The sequence below is a fragment of the Erythrolamprus reginae genome, chromosome 2, assembly GCF_031021105.1.
Source record: "Erythrolamprus reginae isolate rEryReg1 chromosome 2, rEryReg1.hap1, whole genome shotgun sequence".
NCBI lineage: Eukaryota > Metazoa > Chordata > Lepidosauria > Squamata > Dipsadidae > Erythrolamprus > Erythrolamprus reginae.
Window position 1 is genome coordinate 236,156,414 of NC_091951.1, and position 19,387 is coordinate 236,175,800.

The 19,387-nt window shown below is 38.2% G+C and overlaps 1 protein-coding gene across 2 annotated transcripts in view; it reads left to right on the plus strand.

The window, feature by feature from the left end:
* The window catches only part of PAX5 (paired box 5), a 308,938-nt gene that overhangs the window by 138,441 nt on the left and 151,110 nt on the right, over positions 1–19,387 (plus strand). The window lies entirely within an intron of this gene.

A 19,387-nucleotide genomic window follows, 5' to 3' on the forward strand; every position in this document is an offset into this window, starting at 1 on the left:
CAGGTCAGTTTCCCCAATTATGGAGTGTGTTCTCTGGTTGTAGAGTAGACTGTATCTTAGTATAACACTGACCATAATTCTATATCAGATCTTATTGCCAGCAGAGAAAAATAACATTTTCAGATGCCGCTTATATTTAAGGAATTAGGACAATGATATTGAATCGGGCACTAGTGTCAGGTATGCAGAACCTTTGAAAGCAATCTGTCAGGTACTCAAGTTAGGCAAAACATAACTTGACTATTTTGACCAATGCATTTTCTGCACAGTCGGTATACAACATGCAGATCTTCTCACTAATACATTACTACCGGTATTAACAGCAATACTTGTACTATGCTTTCTGTTTCTGTAGCTCTCTATAGTAATGCTAACTGCTCTTTGTATTTAGAAGCAAGCTTCCTACTTCTGCACTAAAGTTACCCCCTAAAGTTTATATGCAGAGGGAATATTGTAAAAATGGAAAAGGTTTTGAGGTAGAATGATGAAAGTTGAAGAGGAATTGGAATATTTTCATAATTTAAAATCCTAATCTTGCATAAAAAATAATAAACTGACTTGTTTTTTAAGGCCTCAAATAATGTTTCAAAATATGGAAGATACAATTGCTGAAATATATCATATAAGGGTAAACAGTTGGATTAAAAAATAAAAATACAATTTTCGGTTGAAAAAAACAAGTACCATTTTAATTTGATGTGTGGCTTGATTCTACAAATGTGCATGCTGATAAACAATAATCTGTCTGCATTATTTCCTTATACAGTAGTATATAATTTTGTAGGATTGTGATATAGGAAAAATAATTTTAAAATAAATTGTGCTTTTCCTAATTTATTATAATACATGAGGCAATTACAGGATGTATGGAACAGCGAATATGATTTTCAATTGAGGAAGGCCATTAATGATCTTATCAATTAGGGTAGGTGAAAATTTTATTCCTTCTGAAATTTCTCAAAATTTGAATTTAGATTTTAGGAGATTTATAAAATCTTCCCTTTTCCTGGTATAGTATCAATAAATAACTCAGGGATCTCTTGCCTTTGGACACTGGGAACTGTTGCACAAATCTTCATTAACTCGGACTAAGTTAAAGAAACGGGTAAATAGATCAGAGATAAAAAATAAGGATTGGGGCAATGACTATTGACAAAAGCTTTCCTTTTCCTATTTGCTCACCTGGTAACCATCTCCAAAGCTTATTATATCAGAAAATAGACAGAGCCTGCTGGTTGATGATTAAACAGTTGCAATTGTTACAGGAGGATAGTGGGGAAGGATGGCTGTAGCTGGGGTGAAGGTATCATTGAAAACAGACAGAGGTGAAGCTGGAAATGGAGACGAGAGATAAAATAAAATTGATTGTAAACCCATTTGGGAAAGAATATAGTGAGCAATGACAACAATTCTTTGCATTAATAGAAGAACACAATAGAAACATAGAAACATAGAAACATAGAAGTCTGACGGCAGAAAAAGACCTCATGGTCCATCTAGTCTGCCCTTATACTATTTTCTGTATTTTATCTTAGGATGGATATATGTTTATCCCAGGCATGTTTAAATTCAGTTACTGTGGATTTATCTATCACATCTGCTGGAAGTTTGTTCCAAGGATCTACTACTCTTAGTAGATCCTTGGAACAATAGTTGCTAAACAAGCGTAGCGACGGTTTGTATATTTTGATAAAATTCCATTGACCTACCTCATTCAGATGTAGCATGTGGATAGCATTATTGTGATTTGGCATTAATGAGAATGAGGACTGGGATGGCTTTTTTTTTAAAAAAACCACCACAAAATTCTTATTAGAATTATAGATTAAATTTCAACTTATCATTAGAATATCAATAACAGTTAGAGTAGTAGATCCTTGGAACAAACTTCCAGCAGACGTGGTTGGTAAATCCACAGTAACTGAATTTAAGCATGCCTGGGATAAACATATATCCATCCTAAGATAAAATACAGGACATAGTATAAGGGCAGACTAGATGGACCAGGAGGTCTTTTTCTGCCGTCAGTCTTCTATGTTTCTAGTTATAATAGCTAATCATATTTAGAGACAGTCTAAGTCAGTGATGGCGAACCGTTTTGTCACCGTGTGCCAAAAGTACATGCACACAGCAGCACTTCCACCTGCCAGAACCCGTAATCTGCCCCCTGTTCATGCAGCCCCCAAACACGTGCATGCATCCTGCACTGCACATGCATCCACTGTGCATGCCCTCCACACTTTGCTGGCATGAATACCCTGCATTTGCAGAAGCAGCAGCGACTCCTCCTGCCAACCTCGCGCTTCGAGCAGCAGCCAGCCACCCAGCCAGCTAGCAGGACTACAGAAGAGTGAGCTGCCTAACCTGCTGATGCTGGCGCACCATCCTTGGACCAGGGTTAAAATGCTCCCAGTTCGGGCGTGCCTGCTGGTGGTTGGAGAGCCATAGCAATGGCAGCGAGAGCCTTCACCCACCCGGATGCTGTCATTTGGTTCTTTTACCCTCTGAGCATGCGCAGAATGCTTTGAGCATGCACAGAGGATAAAGGAACCCAATGGCAGCATCTGGGTGAAGCCTTGCGCCGCTGTTGCTACTGGTTCTCCAACCCCCAGCAGGCATGTCTGAACTGGGAGCATTTCTCCCCTGCCTTGGGGTGCTCTGGTCTGGGCTTAAGCAGGCGCAGCCCACCCCTCTTGGGCACTGGAAGCTGGCTTTCCGCACTGAGCCTGGCTCCCAAACCCACTGCCAGCCACTCCTACCTTACACGGCAGTGGCGGCGCCTTCTCCTCCTCTTGGCCATGACTTGCAGGCCGAAAGTATAGCCTGACACTCCGAGCACAGGCGAGGTTGCTCATTGGTGCTTGTATGGCAGGTGGCAGATTGTGGCTCCACTGGGTACCACTGAGACAAAAGTGCACAGGCATGCCAGAAACCAGGCTGTCAAGTGGTTGATGCACATGCTGTAAACAGGAAGATCATCTTCCTGGAGCACACCTGCGCAATGGGTGGCTGCTTTTCCGGTTTCCTTGTCTTTCGTAAATTGCTTAAGACCCACCTATATCGCCAGGCAGGGGGAATTGAGACATCTCCCCTAGGCTTATCTAGTTTTATGTATGGTATGCTTGTGTTGCATGGTTTTTAAATGTTGGGGTTTTCATGTGTTTTCCCTTTAAACATTAGATTTGTCACATTGTACGTTGTTTTATTATTGCGAGTCTGTGGAGAGGGGCAGCATACTAATAAATTATTATTATTATTATTATTATTATTATTATTATTATTATTATTATTATTATTATTATTCCGGCATGCCAATGCACAAGAAAACAAGCTGGCCAGTGTGCCAGAACCTGGAAGAGCAAAAGGCAATGGATCCATGTGCCTGGAGAGATGACTCTGTGTGCACTTCTAGCACATGTGCCATAGGTTCGCCATAATGGGCTTAAGTCTAATGCTGAGACTAAATAGGAGGGGATATTTTCTTTCATGGCCAGTATTAGAAACAGATTGCTGGACTAAATGGGTTAGGCTTGATCCAGCAACTCAATTTTTATTGGGCTGCACAAAATTATTATTATTTTTTGGAAGCTGCTTTGATGCTTTGAATACCAATCTGCACATTTCAGATCACTTCAGGCAAGACCCATTTTGTTTCCAATTCCAGGCAGTATTTTATTTTATTTTTCCAAAATTTTAAATGATTTTTTCATTTAATTAATGTGGTCATTTCCCCGCTTCTGAATTCTATAGTCTTCTGGGAGAGTCCCACCATTGTTGTGTCCAATCCAATGTGGGCAGAGTCTATGTCAGTTCAGTATTTGCTTGGGGATGCTGTTGTAATCAAGATGTTGTGTAGATCTAGTGAGAAAGCAACTTACATGACAACTCCTACGACTGTCAAAATACTTGAAAAGACATTTAGATGCCTTCCTAAATGAAGTAAATCTTTTAAATGAGCCTAAATTAGGGCTGTAAAAACCCTTGGCCTGTGGGCCAGATTTGTCATGCACTGGCCACGCCCACGCCCGCTTTAGCGAAGGGGAAAAAAAGTCCTGATACATCACGTGACGCTGCTGTGACAATGTGAGTTTGACACCTCTGACCTAAATGAAATAAACTGGTCATGAACCTTTAGAATTTGGGGAATTGAAGGAACTGTCAAAGCCCTGACAAGGATTTTCAGAGCAATTCTTTCTTATCTGAAACTGAAGCTGATATTATTCTGAAAGCACTTATTGTGGCTTTACACTGATTGTAGATCACACCTCAAAGTAATCTAGGAGCCTATTTTTTCCCCATTGCTTCTCCAGAAATGCATTATATTGATAGCTGTTTTTAATAACATTATTGGATCTTCCTAAAATAATATGATTGGATATTCTGCCAAATCAAAAGAGCTCATGTATTTACACACATGCAAATACAGATATGCCGTTTCAGATTTGTTAACATTAGTTCTCCATGTGAAGCAGAATCAAGAGAACGGTTACATCAAGTGCACCATTTAACAGTTGATAATTGTTCAGTAAAATTATTATTATTATTATTATTCATTGGATTTATCTCTTGCCCTGCAACCCATGTCCATAAAAACATACACCCATCAGAAAGCTAGCCAAAAGTCCTTCTGAAACCCATTTTTATATTTTCTTCTCCATTGAACAAAGGGTTTTATTTTCATATTAATGCATGCAACCTCCTTTTTGCAATAAATTCCACAAAGCACAACAGGATTTCCTAGTAAGTAGACGTGCATGGGATTGTAGCATACTAAAGGCAGCACGGTACAATTATATTCCACCTTTCTTAGTATTGAACACTGATGGAATTTTAGTATTTTTTAAAATGTCTAATTAAGGACAAATAAAATAACTCTAATGCAATAAAAACAATAAATTACAAAATGATATATGATCAATTGGTGTTTTTTGTCACAAGTAAATATTAAAAAATGAAAATGTATTTCAGTTTGGAGAATTTGATGCTTTGGGTTTCTGTGGGTTCATAGAATCTGATACATAGCATTCCAAATACCTCTTGTGAATTCTTTTTAAACAACACAGCGAAGCAAGTGAAACAGGTATCTACCTTTGATTTTAATCAGCATTTCTTTGCCAATATTAGATATGTATATTACCGTTTCCATTCCTTCCACCTGCTTGACTGATAAACTGCAAGGAGAAAGATAGGAATAATAACCTAAGGCTAGAGTTATTTTCAACTGGGAAAGCATTGCTTAATAAAGTATTATTTACTAGTCATTCCTGCTTCTGGCAAAGTCTACCTTGTCATGTGTATCAGCTAAATGTAGATGTTACTATTTCTACATTTTATTCCTTCCTACTTAGAAATAAGAGGCTAATTATACAGGCTAATCTCTCTCTCTCTCTCTCCTCCAAAACACTCTATTTTACAAGACTATAAGTTCCCCTAAAACTAAGACATCTTCAGCTAAAATTGCTTGGTTGATTTTGGTCTGTCATCTTTTTTCTTCTCTAAAACCAGCAGTCTTCAACAGGCAAAGGTGTTTACAATCTAATATGGTTTGCATCTTCAGCTTCAACTCTACTTTCCTCAAAGTTCTTCAGGTGACATCAACAACTGCCAGTTCAATAGTGACCCCTTCTCTTTTTGGGTGAAATCCAGCAGGTTCTGACAGGTTCTGGAGAACCGATGGCAGAAACTTTGAGTAGTTCGAAGAACCGGTAGCAGAAATGTTGCGTTGCTCGGAGAACCAGCAAATACCACCTCTGCTGGCTCCAGAGTAGGGTGGGAAAGGAGATTTTACAATATCCTTCCCCTGGAGTGGGATGAGAATGGAGATTTTGTGATATCCTTCCCCTGGAGTGCAGTGGGAATGGAGATTTTGTGATATCCTTCCCCTGGAGTGTGGTGGGAATGGAGATTTTGCGATATCCTTCCCCTGGAGTGTGGTGGGAATGGAGATTTTGCGATATCCTTCCCCTGGAGTGTGGTGGGAATGGAGATTTTGCAATATCCTTCCTCTGTCACGTCCACCAAGCCTCGCCCAAGCCACACCATGCCCACTAAGCCACACCCACAGAACCAGTAGTAAAAAAAAAAGATTTTACCACTGTTCTCTTTCCTGGGTGAAAATATTGCCTATGACAAAAGGTATTATCTAGTTTACACTAATACACTTTGTTGTATTATCAACAAAAAGAACAAAATGTCTGGGGATTATTTTATGACTAGAATACAAAATTGGTTTACACAAACAATTTTAGGTTACTTATAGTTAATACTATATTTCACAAGCTAATCTTTATTAGCATGCATCTATTAATTTCACTGGGACTTGAGCACAATTTTCTTTGCTAATGCTAAGCCATGGTTTGTAGAATATAGAACTTAGGTTCATACACCACATTAAGCCAAAAATAAACTAACTGTAGCTTAGTTTACAAAAAAAATGTGGTTTTAAAAAAGAGTTGGAGGCAAGATGTCCTTTCTCATTGCTTTTGCCCAAAACTTGATCAAACAAATTTTGTCATTTAGTGCTACAAAACTTTACAAAAGTTACTTGACTAGAGTTGGTGGAAGGAAAGATGGAATATGTGTACACATCAGAGTAAGTGGTTTTTTCTATTATACTACCTTCAGTTCTTTGAAATGTAATTACATTTTGACAAAGTCAGTTGAAAATAAATCTAATAACAGCTTGAAGTGATACATTTCTGCATAGAAGAGAATCGGATAGAAAGTAAAATAGATTTGCAGACAAGAACTGTAGAGCAGTGATTTTCAACCTTTTTTGAGCCGCGGCACATTTTTTACATTTACAAAATCCTGGGGCGCACCACTAACCAAAATGACAATCTAACACAGTACATATTATACATATAGTTAATAATATAGTTTCTAAATGTATTTATACTCAGTGTGAAATCTGGGGCTCTTTCGATGAACACAAAAGGGCAGGAATGGTAGAAAGACACATACAAAAGCTTTTCCTCAACAGTTCTCAGTTTCTCTCTGTTTTTAGTTTTTATCACAGTCAAGCTTGAGAAGCTCAGCTCACATAGATATGTGGTTGAAAATGGGAGCAATCTTTGTTGGCCAGAATAGGGAACTCCTTGGCGACAGATAACCAAAAATTGTCCAAAGGAAGATCAGCAAACTTTAGCTTTAAACCACGATTAGAAATCAGGAAAACGGGGAGGAGTAGCAGCTTCAACTACTCGCCACGGCTACACAATGACAAGTGCGCGGCAGCCCGAGCAGGGACCTTCCTGGGTGTGGATGAGAGGCAGCCTGCTATTGGTTCATTGCTAGTGGTCGGGATGAATCCTAGAAGGTGATTGGTCAGTGAGCGCTCCCTGTGCCCCCACTCTTCCTGTCGCTGATAGCTGGAGGGATTGTGAGGGGAATGTTTATGTTCAGATGCAGGCGGCTGGTGGCGGGCTGGATAAATGGCTTCCGTGGGCCATATCTGGCATGCAGGCCGTAGTTTGGGGACCCATGTGTAATTTCCCCACGGCACACCTGGCTATGTCTCACGGCACACTAGTGTGCCGCGGCACACTGGTTGAAAAACACTGCTGTAGAGAAATGTCAGTTCAAGCTTTGTGGAGGATGACTGAAAGATAGAATGGAAAGCATTATTGTTGGACATTATCTTAATGATTAACAATCAAGATGGCTGTTAATCTATAGTTCTTTGTAGAACAAGACTACTACAACCAACCTTTGCAGACTCCTAAGTTTATTGGCTGTGCCATTTTAGCCATTCCAACAATATTTGTTATTTTTCTTGTGATACTAACAAGAATTGTACCTAAAACAAAATATATTTATGAGATGCTTCTGAAGACTAGCAACACCATGCCTCATCTATGTTTCCTTTTTCCCCTACTCTTATTTTTTTCAGTCATATGTTGTCTTTCTCAAACACTTTTCAGGTTTTAAAGCATTGTAATTACCCCATGCTAGGAAAGCATGTACTGAGCCAAGATCTATCTCTTTCTGCTACCACATGAGGGCATATAATCTTCAGAATGGAAGCAGAGACGGAAAAATAGTTTTATAAAGTAGTGTTTCCGGCAGAATAGGGAAGAAAAAAAAAATGCTGGCAATAGGTTATGCAAAAAGGCAAGACTGATACAATGAAGGAAAGCTTTTCTGACCAGATTCACATATGAAGTTGGAGAATGAAATGCAGGGAATAGAATAGACATTATGCGAAGGGGACTAAGGAGTCATAATACAGTACTTGTAAACAAATGTAATGTATAAGTACAGTTATTTTTGTGTGTATGCAGTGATTTTGTTACAGTTTAAGCAAGCTAATTTTAGCATTATTTTCCTGCCATCGTTGCCTCTTCTCAGAGCTGACAAGCAGCACTATAATCTTTTGATAAGGGACAATTGCTTGAGAAATTTAACTGATCAGATTTCCAAGATACTTTGCAAGTACAGTGGTACCTCATCATACAAACTTAATTGGTTCCAGGAGGAGGTTCGTAAGGTGAAAAGTTCGTAAGATGAAACAATGTTTCCCATAGGAAGCAATGTAAAAGCAAATAATGGGTGCAAATCCTTCAGGAAAATCCCAAACTTTAGAAGGGAGGCGAACAGAGGGCAGGGAGGAGCAGCTAAAGGGGGCAGGTGGAAGAAGCAAGGCTAGGCTAAAGGGTGAGTGGGAAGGAAGAAAGGCAAGGGGGGCGCCCCTCCCTTTTCTTTCTTCAAAAGACACCCTTTCAGTGCCTCTGCAAGCACCCTGTTCTCTGCAAAATCTTTCCTCCTCCAAGCCGCCCCTCCCTTTTCTTTCTTCAAAAGATGCCCTTTCAGTGCCTTTGCAAGCACATTGTTCTCTGCAAAATCTTTCCTGCTCCAAGCTGCCTCTCCCTTTCTTCAAAAAAGGGGGAAAAAAGAAACCCCTTCATCCCAGCAGCAGCTGCTTGGGTTCTTAAGGTGAAAATAGTTTGGAAAAAGAGGCCAAAAAATCTTAAACACTGGGTTTGTATCTTGAAAAGTTCGTTAGAAGAGGCGTTGGTAAGATGAGGTACCACTGTATCTGTTTTAAGAGCAATACCAATAGAAGTATCTTTCAAATCTATTTGTTTTAAGTTAAACCGAATAACCTTGTGCATCTGAGGAATTCCCGGGGTACTCCCATTTAATATCCCTTTGGGTCAAGATTTACCTATTCCACATCTTTAATATTCTTCAGTATTTTGCTTACTTGAACATACAGAAAATGACTGGGGCAAGTCATTTGGGATTATAAAGTTTAATATCTTCAATCTGTAGAGGACAGCCAATTCTTCCTTCCTTTTTGATTACATTCCAAACCGTTCCTTAGTGTTAAAAATACATTAAATATATGCTACAGACTAATGCTGATTCCAGATAGGATAGAAGTGCTGTTGGATTGTACAGCTGACCTACAATTTCCAATTCAATCTATGATGATAGTGCAGAATTTCCTTCACAAAGGTAGTTCCATAATTTATGGAGTGCCAATCTGGTGGTCTTCAAATGTATTGGGAATACGTGTGGGATAGATAGTATGGGTGTCACACATGGAAAGTAGCATGTTGGAAAAAGCTTCCCATATTAATTGTGAAATTATCACTTTAGGGTGATGAGGAATTTGACACTGTGATTCTATTAATTTTTTCCTCTCAAACTTACTTATATTTAAAATATCTTTATTTGGGCCTTAAAATATTTAAGGCCCAAATAAAGGTGATATTAAATGAGTCCTTGAATTTAATGGGCATGCTTTAAAAATGTAAAGTATTTGCGTGAATATGTGAAATTACATACACATCTGTTCCCATTTGGTCTGAAATGTAAATATTATATTTGCTAAATCTGGCAGCCAGGAATCTTGAGTAAGAAATAGACAAATCACACTGCGATTTAAAATGTAAAAATGTAGTCCCCATATAACATTTAAAACTACCTTTGATGATTTACTGTATTTTTTAGAGCATAAGTTGCATCTTAGTTTTGGGGAAGGAAAACAAAGAAAAAGGCCTCTGCCTCCTAGCAATTTGCCAAACAGCAACTAGCAAACAGCAAACAGCACAGATGACATACACTGTTTACTGTGTATTTCTGTGCATAGGATTTTCAATATGTTAATTGGAATTTTGCAATATTTTAAAAATGATATATATGTTCCCAAATAATAATTTCTAAAATGCAGTTTGTAGCATGAACATTGTTTCTGACTTGGAGTCATGGTCATATTGCGATGTCATACAATCTGGAGAAGACATTGCCAACTTCTTCAGGTTTTTGGGGGGGTGGTTGGGGGGAGGGTGTCAGAACCTCCCCAGCTAAACTATTTGAGCCTTGGACCCCCTTGAATGATGTTACTGCTCCCCCTTGTGTTAACTCTCCAGAAGAGCCTTTTAAGTTTTAAGCATAAGAATGCCCAAGCTATTTTTATAAAAATGTAGTTAGCTTTGTGTATCTTTTCTTTTGATGTTTAAATCAGTGCAGCATTTTGTTTGACTACTATCACTGCTAAGTGTATTTCTATGTCACAAGTGCTTTCATGCCATTCAGAGAAAGGATGACTGTTTATTGCTGAAAGAATATATATAGACTTCTGAACATGTTTTGAGGACTAGATCTGATGCATTACAACTAGTCAAACCAGCTTAGATTTAAGCAGGAATTAGTCAATTCTGATTAGTTTCTGATTCTGTAGTCAGATTTTGGTGAATTAATTTCTGGTCTTGCTTGGAACCCCATGTATATATCAGTACATTGAATGATTCTATGATTTACTGAGATACAGACAATAATAAGTTGGCTGTAAATAAGTTGACAGTAGTTATGATAGAGATCCTAGCTTGCAAAAATACACATTAATATAAACACACTTGGGATAAAATGGGTTGGTTTTCTTTGTATTAATGTGTGCTGAAATTAAAACATATATTGTCTTTATCATCCAGAGGGAATACTGCATGGTATGACTAAGGCTCTAACCAAGTCTGCGTCATCCTTCCTATTACTAGAAATTATAATATGAAAGTCTTGAGTAAAAAAAGTTGTTATGGGCAATAACCATGCATTAAAAAAGATTGTAGTTTGGAAAATAGGAGAAGCAAATTGATAAGTAGCAGGAATGCACAAATGAAGTAAAATATAGAAAAATTAATATGTTCGATATCTGTGCAATTAAGAGGAGAAGAGTATAGTAAGTCTGAACGAACGTGAACTAATCTTACAGAATAGAGTTCGTGAATTCCCATATGCAAATGAAGATGTATGTTTAATTATGAATGAAAAAGCTAAAAAGTATTTAGAAATATAAAATGGCATCTTCTAAATTGTTGTGAGTCAGTATAGAAGTAAAATTCCATAAGTTGACAATATGTCCAATGTAATGCTTCAATAAATTAAGTTAAGATTGGAAGAACTGAGGGAAAACATTATGAAGCTTTCTGAAAGGGAAGGGCAAGAGAAGAAAAAGTTTAGTTAATAACTATGAAAGGATGAATAAGAATAGGAAATCAAAAAGTGTGATTGGACATGAATGAGACTCTAGACTGTTAGATGAACATCTGTTTAAAAAGCCTATTTGTTCTGAATGCAATGTAAGAATAAATCTATTCATATGTTGTTTCATATGGTGGAAGAATGAATATACATTTAAATGTGCGATTCATTACATTGTTTATTATGAAATATCGGGAAAAGCTTTAAACATAGGATAGATCAGTTTTGATCAAATTTTGCGAAAAAAGCAAAGAATGAAAAATGAGCTATTATAGGAAGAGAAAATGCAAATACTTCATGAAAAATATTAGAAGCTATTGATTTCTAATACCTCTGCTGAATTCCTAACAAAATGTTGGAAAGTGGAAAGCAAATAAGGGAATGTTGGAACAGACATGCTGTTGAGGTCACTTGGTAACATCAGAGTATCACAGAATTTTCTGAATATTAATGTAGGAATGTTTGAAAATAGTTCTTTGGTGGGATGAATAGATGGATGAGGAAAACCACAAATAATAGAATGAAGATCAGAGAAAAAGACTCCATGATATGTAAAAGAGAGAAAAAACAAGTGGCAAAATGAGCAATGAATAGTTAAAATTTAAAATGGAAAGGAAGAAGCAGTGCAATTTTCTTGGAAATTTGAATGGCATTTAAAAGAAAAGTGATGAAATGATATTGGAAGAAACTGAATTGACGATCTGCTAGAATGATGATTTTAGAGGTTGGAATAGGAATGTTAGGATGTAATCATAATCATATATTAAACATGTATGCCACTTGACTTCCAACAGCTCAATGTTCAAAGTTATGATGACCCTGAAAAAAAGTAACTTACAACCATTTTGCACACTTGTGTAAGTATGGGAAGAATGCCCTCCTTACCAAGGAGAAATGTTGAAAGAATGAATAAAAAATCTACAAAAGGATTAGTGTGCCTGGTTACGTGTTTGACTAAAATCTGACTAAAAGTATTCAAGAGGTAGAAAAAAAAAATCTGGGAAGTCTAGTATTGTTTTATGCCAGACCAGATTGTGCTCTTCAACAGGTCATTGAGAACATATGAATGCAAAAAAGAACACTTGGTGTACGATGGTTAAACAAAAGAACCGAAATGAATAGGTTTAAATTATGGAATGTTTTCCCCAGCTGTGGAATTGAAATTTGATTGCCGAAAGCTAGTAGAATAGAAAAGGGTTGAAATAAAACATGAATGGGAATAAATAGAATGGTTAATAAATGATTCAGCATTGACTAGGGAGAAAGACAAGGAGATGGGATGTCCCCTTGTCTGTTCTGTCGAGCTCTCTGGTAGAATCCTCCTGAAAATGCACAGATACAATTTCAGACACACACATGTTTGAAAATTCAAAACAATGTTCTTTATAACGAAAGTTCAAATAAACTAAGCACTCTTTTTGTATAGCAAAGAGCACTCATCTCCAAACAAACTGGTAATTTGTACAAGTCCCTTATCAGTTCTGAGATACTTAGCTTGCAGTTGTGAGGCAATTCACAGTCCTTCTTCTTTCACAAAGTGAAACACACTTTGCTCCGGTTTAGTTTGAAAGCGGGGAAAAATCAGCACATAAAGGTCTAAGTCAGCAAGGCAAGTACGAAACACAACGATCAGATAATCCTCCACAATGGCCAAACCCACCGGCTGCTATTTATAGCAGCCTCACTAATTACTACAGCCCCCCCCCAACCACAGGTGGCCTCATTTTCTTTGATAATAATCTCTCAGTTGTTGTTGCCTATGCATCGCTCTTTGCATGCGTGGCTGTATCATTAACTCTTGTTCCGAATCCAAGGAGGAGCTAGATAATTGATCTCCTTCTGAGCTGTCTGCCACACTCTCCTCCTCCCTGTCACTCATGCTTCCTTGGTTAGAGGAGCCTTCATCAGCAGATTCCACCAGGAGCAAAACAAGCCTGCGGCATCTGGATGTCTACCCCACATCCACAGTCCTTGGAGCAAGAGCTGGGCCAGAGCTAACCACAACATTGTTGATCTATTTATGAAGAAATGTATAAGAAATATTTGTGGCAATATAAGAAATGTTTTGGTTAGGGCACATAAAGATAATTGCAGATTGCTGGCTGAGAATCTGAATAATTTGTAGGGAATGTTAGACTGTGCAAAGTGAAGTATGGATCTGAAAATTAATGTATCAAAGAGTTATATCAATGGTTCTCCAACTTCCTAATGTTGTGACCCTTTAATACAGTTCCTCATGTTCTGGTGACCCATGACCATAAAATAATAAAATTATTAGGAAATTCAGGAGTGGGTTCTAACTTACCTCACTGCTAGTTCGGTTACTCTTGTGCTGCGTGACTGCACCTCGTGGGCACCACTTTGTGCATGCAGGCATGCGCAGTTCCGATTTTTTTTAAAAAAATGCCCCCCCAAAGCCGAAAACAACACAGCAACACATGTGCAGAGTGAGAAATTCAGCTTCTATGCATGCTCAGACATTCCCATTGTTCTGCCTGACGGGGCTCAGGCGGTAATTAAGGGTCCAGGAAAGGAGGTCAGATACACACGGACAGTGATAAACAGAAAAATTGTATTAAACACAAAAGTAAAAAACTAAACAAAATGTCCTTATTATTCAGGAGTAAAACACAGTTCTAGGCAAAAGTTCAGATAGATACAAAGTGCATCAGGCGGTAGGGAAAGCAAGTAGGATGCTTGGCTGCATAGCTAGAGGTATAACAAGCAGGAAGAGGGAGATTATGATCCCGCTATATAGAATGCTGCTGAGACCACATTTGGAATACTGTGTTCAGTTCTGGAGACCTCACCTACAAAAAGATATTGACAAAATTGAACGGGTCCAAAGATGGGCTACAAGAATGGTGGAAGGTCTTAAGCATAAAACGTATCAGGAAAGACTTAATGAACTCAATCTGTATAGTCTGGAGGACAGAAGGAAAAGGGGGGACATGATCGAAACATTTAAATATATTAAAGGGTTAAATAAGGTCCAGGAGGGAAGTGTTTTTAATAGGAAAGTGAACACAAGAACAAGGGGACACAATCTGAAGTTAGTTGGGGGAAAGATCAAAAGCAACATGAGAAAATATTATTTTACTGAAAGAGTAGTAGATCCTTGGAACAAACTTCCAGCAGACGTGGTAGATAAATCCACAGTAACTGAATTTAAATATGCCTGGGATAAACATACAGTGTTCCCTCGATTTCCGCGGGGGATGCGTTCCGAGACCGCCCGCGAAAGTCGAATTTCCCCGAAGTAGAGATGCAGAAGTAAATACACCATTTTTGGCTATGGACAGTATCACAAGCCTTCCCTTAACACTTTAAACCGCTAAATTACCATTTCCCATTCCCTTAACAATCATTTACTCATCATTATTACTGGTACTCACTGTTGAATAAGACACTTAGTGATCCTGATATTTATAAACATAATTATTTATTAACAATAATTATTATTTTTTGTTATTTATTTGCAAAAATTATTAGTTTGGCGATGACCTATGATGTCATTGGGGAGGAAAAATCGTGGTATAGAAAAAAACCCGAAAAGTATTTTTTAATTAATATTTTTTGAAAAACCGTGGTATAGGCTATTCGCGAAGTTTGAACCCGCGAAAATCGAGGGAACACTGTATATCCATTGTAAGATAAAATACAGGAAATAGTATAAGGGCAGACTAGATGGACCATGAGGTCTTTTTCTGCCATCAGACTTCTATGTTTCTATGTTTCATGTGGAGCGAAAAGGCAACCAAATACAAAGTTCCCATAGCAGGAAAGTTCCAGGAGTTCTCCGAATTCACGAGGCACGATAGAAGCAGTGATTCACAGGTTTCCCAACGCCCACTTGCCTGACAATGCTGGGTTGAATCCAAAAGCACAGAGCAAAGATCTCAAAGCAGGGAACAGCAAAGCCTCACAAACCACACAGATAAACATCCACGGTTTGCCTCTGCCTCAGTTCCCTTTTGTAACTGTAGCTCTCATTATGGGGATCACACCCAGCCCTCATTCTGTGGACCACACCCAAACACAGGTGACACCATAATCACCGTTGATAATCCCTTAATTGAGCCCTATGTTGCATTGCTCTACGGCTAGCCATATTGATTATCTGTTTGGCATTCGAATCCAAAGAAAAGAGGCTATCTGATGGGCTGCCTGCCAAGTCCCCATGGCTGTCTGCCAGTTCCTGTGGGCTGTCTGCCAACTCCTCTGAGCTACCTGCCAAATCCTCTGGGCTGTCGGCCAAGTTTTCCTGGCTGTCAGGCAGGCTTTCACAATCGCTCTGTGACGCATCTCTCACATACGTGGGAGCAGCAGCCGGCCCAGGCCCAAACACAACACCCATGGTGTATGTATGTGTGTGTGTATATTTATGTACGTATGTTTGTTTGTTTGTTTGCAGTAGTCTATTTGCATGTGGGTAGAGACGGATAGAGGCGCAGTATCTAGGTTCCTAAGACCATCAGAAATATGTGTTTCCCAATGGTCTTAGGTGACTTGTGAAATGGTTGTTTGACTCCCAAAAGAGTCATAACCCACAGGTTGAGAGCTGCAGAGTTAGATGGATATGTTAAACAGGGAGAAAAGGTGAAGGATTACCAGCTATACATAAATGACAAAAAATAGAGGAAATAAATTTGTGTTTACATACCTCAGTAGAATGTTTACTAAAGATAGGAAAATGGATGGAGAATTTTTAAATTATGTCAATGCTGGTAGAAAGCTGGTGGGAAGATATCATCTGTTGGGAGAAATGAATGTTGAAAGAGCAAACTTCTGCTCTGTGGAAATGAGACTTGGTTATGTCGGGCAAAACATACAAGCAATTTAAATGCAGCAGGAATTGGTAATGTTAAGAACAGTGAGTGGTGAATCAAGAAATGAGAGGATCAAGAATGATTGGGTGCTGGTTGAAATGTGAATTAAATGCAAAAGTACACTAAGATGATTTAGTCATACTGATAGAATGAATGAGGCTAGCAAAGCAAAACAAATATTTGAAAGAAGATGGAATGGGTTCAAAAGAAGGGGAGGACTAAGAAACTAGAGGTTGAAGAGAGTTGACAAATTCCACAAAAATAAAGAGAATTCAAAGAACAAAAGGCAGGAAATGGATGTGGTTGAAGGAAAAATAGCTTGCCAAAATGGAGAGGTGTGTAGGGATATAAAGATGGGATTGGTGCAGACTAGATTTAGCTATATTTCCTGTAATTTTTCTCATTTCATCCCTTTACATTCTTTCTTACACATTTTCTATGCATTGCATAAAGTTACTTACTTCCAAAACAAATAGCATGAAGAACATGTAAGCATATCCACTTTGTGCTGCTAGAAGAAGTGTGTTTAAATTGTTAAAAATGCGAACACATATACTTATCTGCTCCAGGAACATGCGTTTCTTCTTTATAGCTCTATATATTTATTCTTTCTCCTTTCTCTCTTAGAGAGCCAAAGAGCCACAGTTTATCAACATTAACATTATCGTTATCATGATAACAACATTATCCTGGGGCACATATATTGCTCTTTATTCATAATTTCTCTTTATAAATTCATAATTTCTCTGTCTAGAGAACCTCAAGTCCCAAACTACCGGTATATGACTCCTGCATTGACTGGGAGAGATATCTTCAAATCCTTAGAAAAAATAGACCAGCCTGGCTATTTCCATAAGCAAGGATGAGAAGGAAAATTTTTCTCCTCGAAACTGCTTTTTATACACTTACTTCCCCCTCTTGTATTTCAAGTTGGATTTCAATCCTTATATGGCTTCCCAATTTCCTATTGTGAGCATCTGATATGTTTTTTCTTTTCTTTTTAGGGGGTGCGGCACTATATAGATATTTTAATTAGGCTTCCCTCTGGTCACTGGGGTTGGCAGGTTAGGGGCGGAAATGGGCATCTTTTAAATGGATGATGGACCGCCTCTCTCCATGAACCAGAGGTTGTTACAACGTCGGGGATTGGCGAGAGGATGCCCATGGGACTCACCGGATCCAATTTCCCTTGGGGATTTGGAGGGCGAGCTCCTCCCACATGCCGAAGGGCGTGGCTTGGATCCAGGTGAAGGTGGCTACCTTCATCTGGATCAGCAAGGAGTTTTGCCCAATGTTGCCCAGGAAGGTTCTGACAGGAATTTCCGCCGTGTTAGTTTTAGGCCTCTGCAGATCCTTTGTTTATAGTTGAATTTGAATATTTAAATTTACGTACTTAAAGTTACGTTATTTAAATTTATGCTAATTTAATAAAGTGACCCTATATTTAACCCATACACTGTCTCAGCATCTTTACTCCATTTCCCAGGCAAATTTGCTTAAAGGACTTTTACCATGATCCAGTATTGTTTTGTGAAATATATTTTACTAAGACCTGCCCCTGCCTACCCTGCCTGTTGTCAATATATCCAACAGTTTGCTTATGCCCAAGAAACCCTGCCTCTGTGATCTATCCACACAACATGTAATCCTCAATTTATGACCAGTCAAGTCCAAAATTTCCGTTGCTAAGCAAGATAATTATTGAGTTTTGCCCCACGTTCCTTGCCACTGTTGTTCATCACTGCAGTTTAATAACACAGTTATTAAGGGAATCTGGCTTTCCCATTGACTTTGCTTGTGAGAAGGTCATAAAAAGGAATCAAATGATTTCAGGACAGCGCAACCCTCATAAAACATGTCCACTATCAAGTGTCTGAATTTTAATCACATGACCATGAAGATGCTATTGTGGCTTTAAGTGTGAAAAATGGTCATCAATCACTTTTTTTTCAGTGCTGTTGTAATTTTGAATGGTCACTAAGTGAATGGGACTATTTGTATAGAAAAAGCTGGATTTCCACAGGCTAATTTACATCGACAAACAGGGGGGAAAAGCTGATTATGTCCCTTGTTGGCCTACTGCTGCATTTATAATTCAGTGAAGAGCTGGAAGACAAACTGGAGGTAGAGGGCAGAATTTTGCTTTGGGACATCACGCATGCTTTCAGTGAATAAGACAAAAGAAAACATAAAAAAAACCTCATCAAAAATTGCCTACATGACCTGGAGTTAGGATTCACTTCTATCTGCAATCGAGTTGTATCAGTTTACAAATAACAAAAATAACATGCATTTTTATTAACAAATAAATGGACAAGCTTGTTATCTTTATTTATTTTAACAAAAAAAATTCTGAAGAGAAGAATCTTACAAATGCTAAGAGCATTTTGTTTTATGCTCTGTGGGTAATAGGTGGTCATTAAAACAGTCTGGCCAAAGTATCAACTGCACATTGGTGGTCCCAATTTACCCCGAATAAAAAACTGAAGTGTTACAAATCATTAATGCATTTTTAAAGAAATCCCAATGAAAATAAAATGCGGAACTGTGAAACAAGGGATTATTCTGCAGTATCCTTCCTACTGAACAGAGTGGGCACTTTGGGATAAAAGTCCATAGATACTACATCACTGACTATATACCCCTACGTACATATATACCACCATTTTTGTTTTAATATCCCTTGGAAATAAGGGAGTTTAATTTCCAGGGAAACATGCAAGGAAATGCACATCTATGCCATTTTAAACCGAGGCAGTTTATTTCAATGCTGCCTTGCACAGGAGGAGCTTGTTAGCTTTTCTCCGAGCTATTTTATACTTATTTAAATATTTTATGCAGCTGTCCTGCATAGGAAGATAAAACAAAAATACAACAGTGGAACATCCTTAAGGTCATTGCTTAAATACAGACATATCCAAAGCAACAGCTAAAAAAAATCAGAGTGATATCTGCAACCAATAAATCACAAGAAGAAACAACTCTAACTATAGCCAAAGACAAACATAATTAATGCAACACAAACCATTAACCAAAAGGTCAGGTAAACAGGGCAGTCTGCATCTTGCTTGATG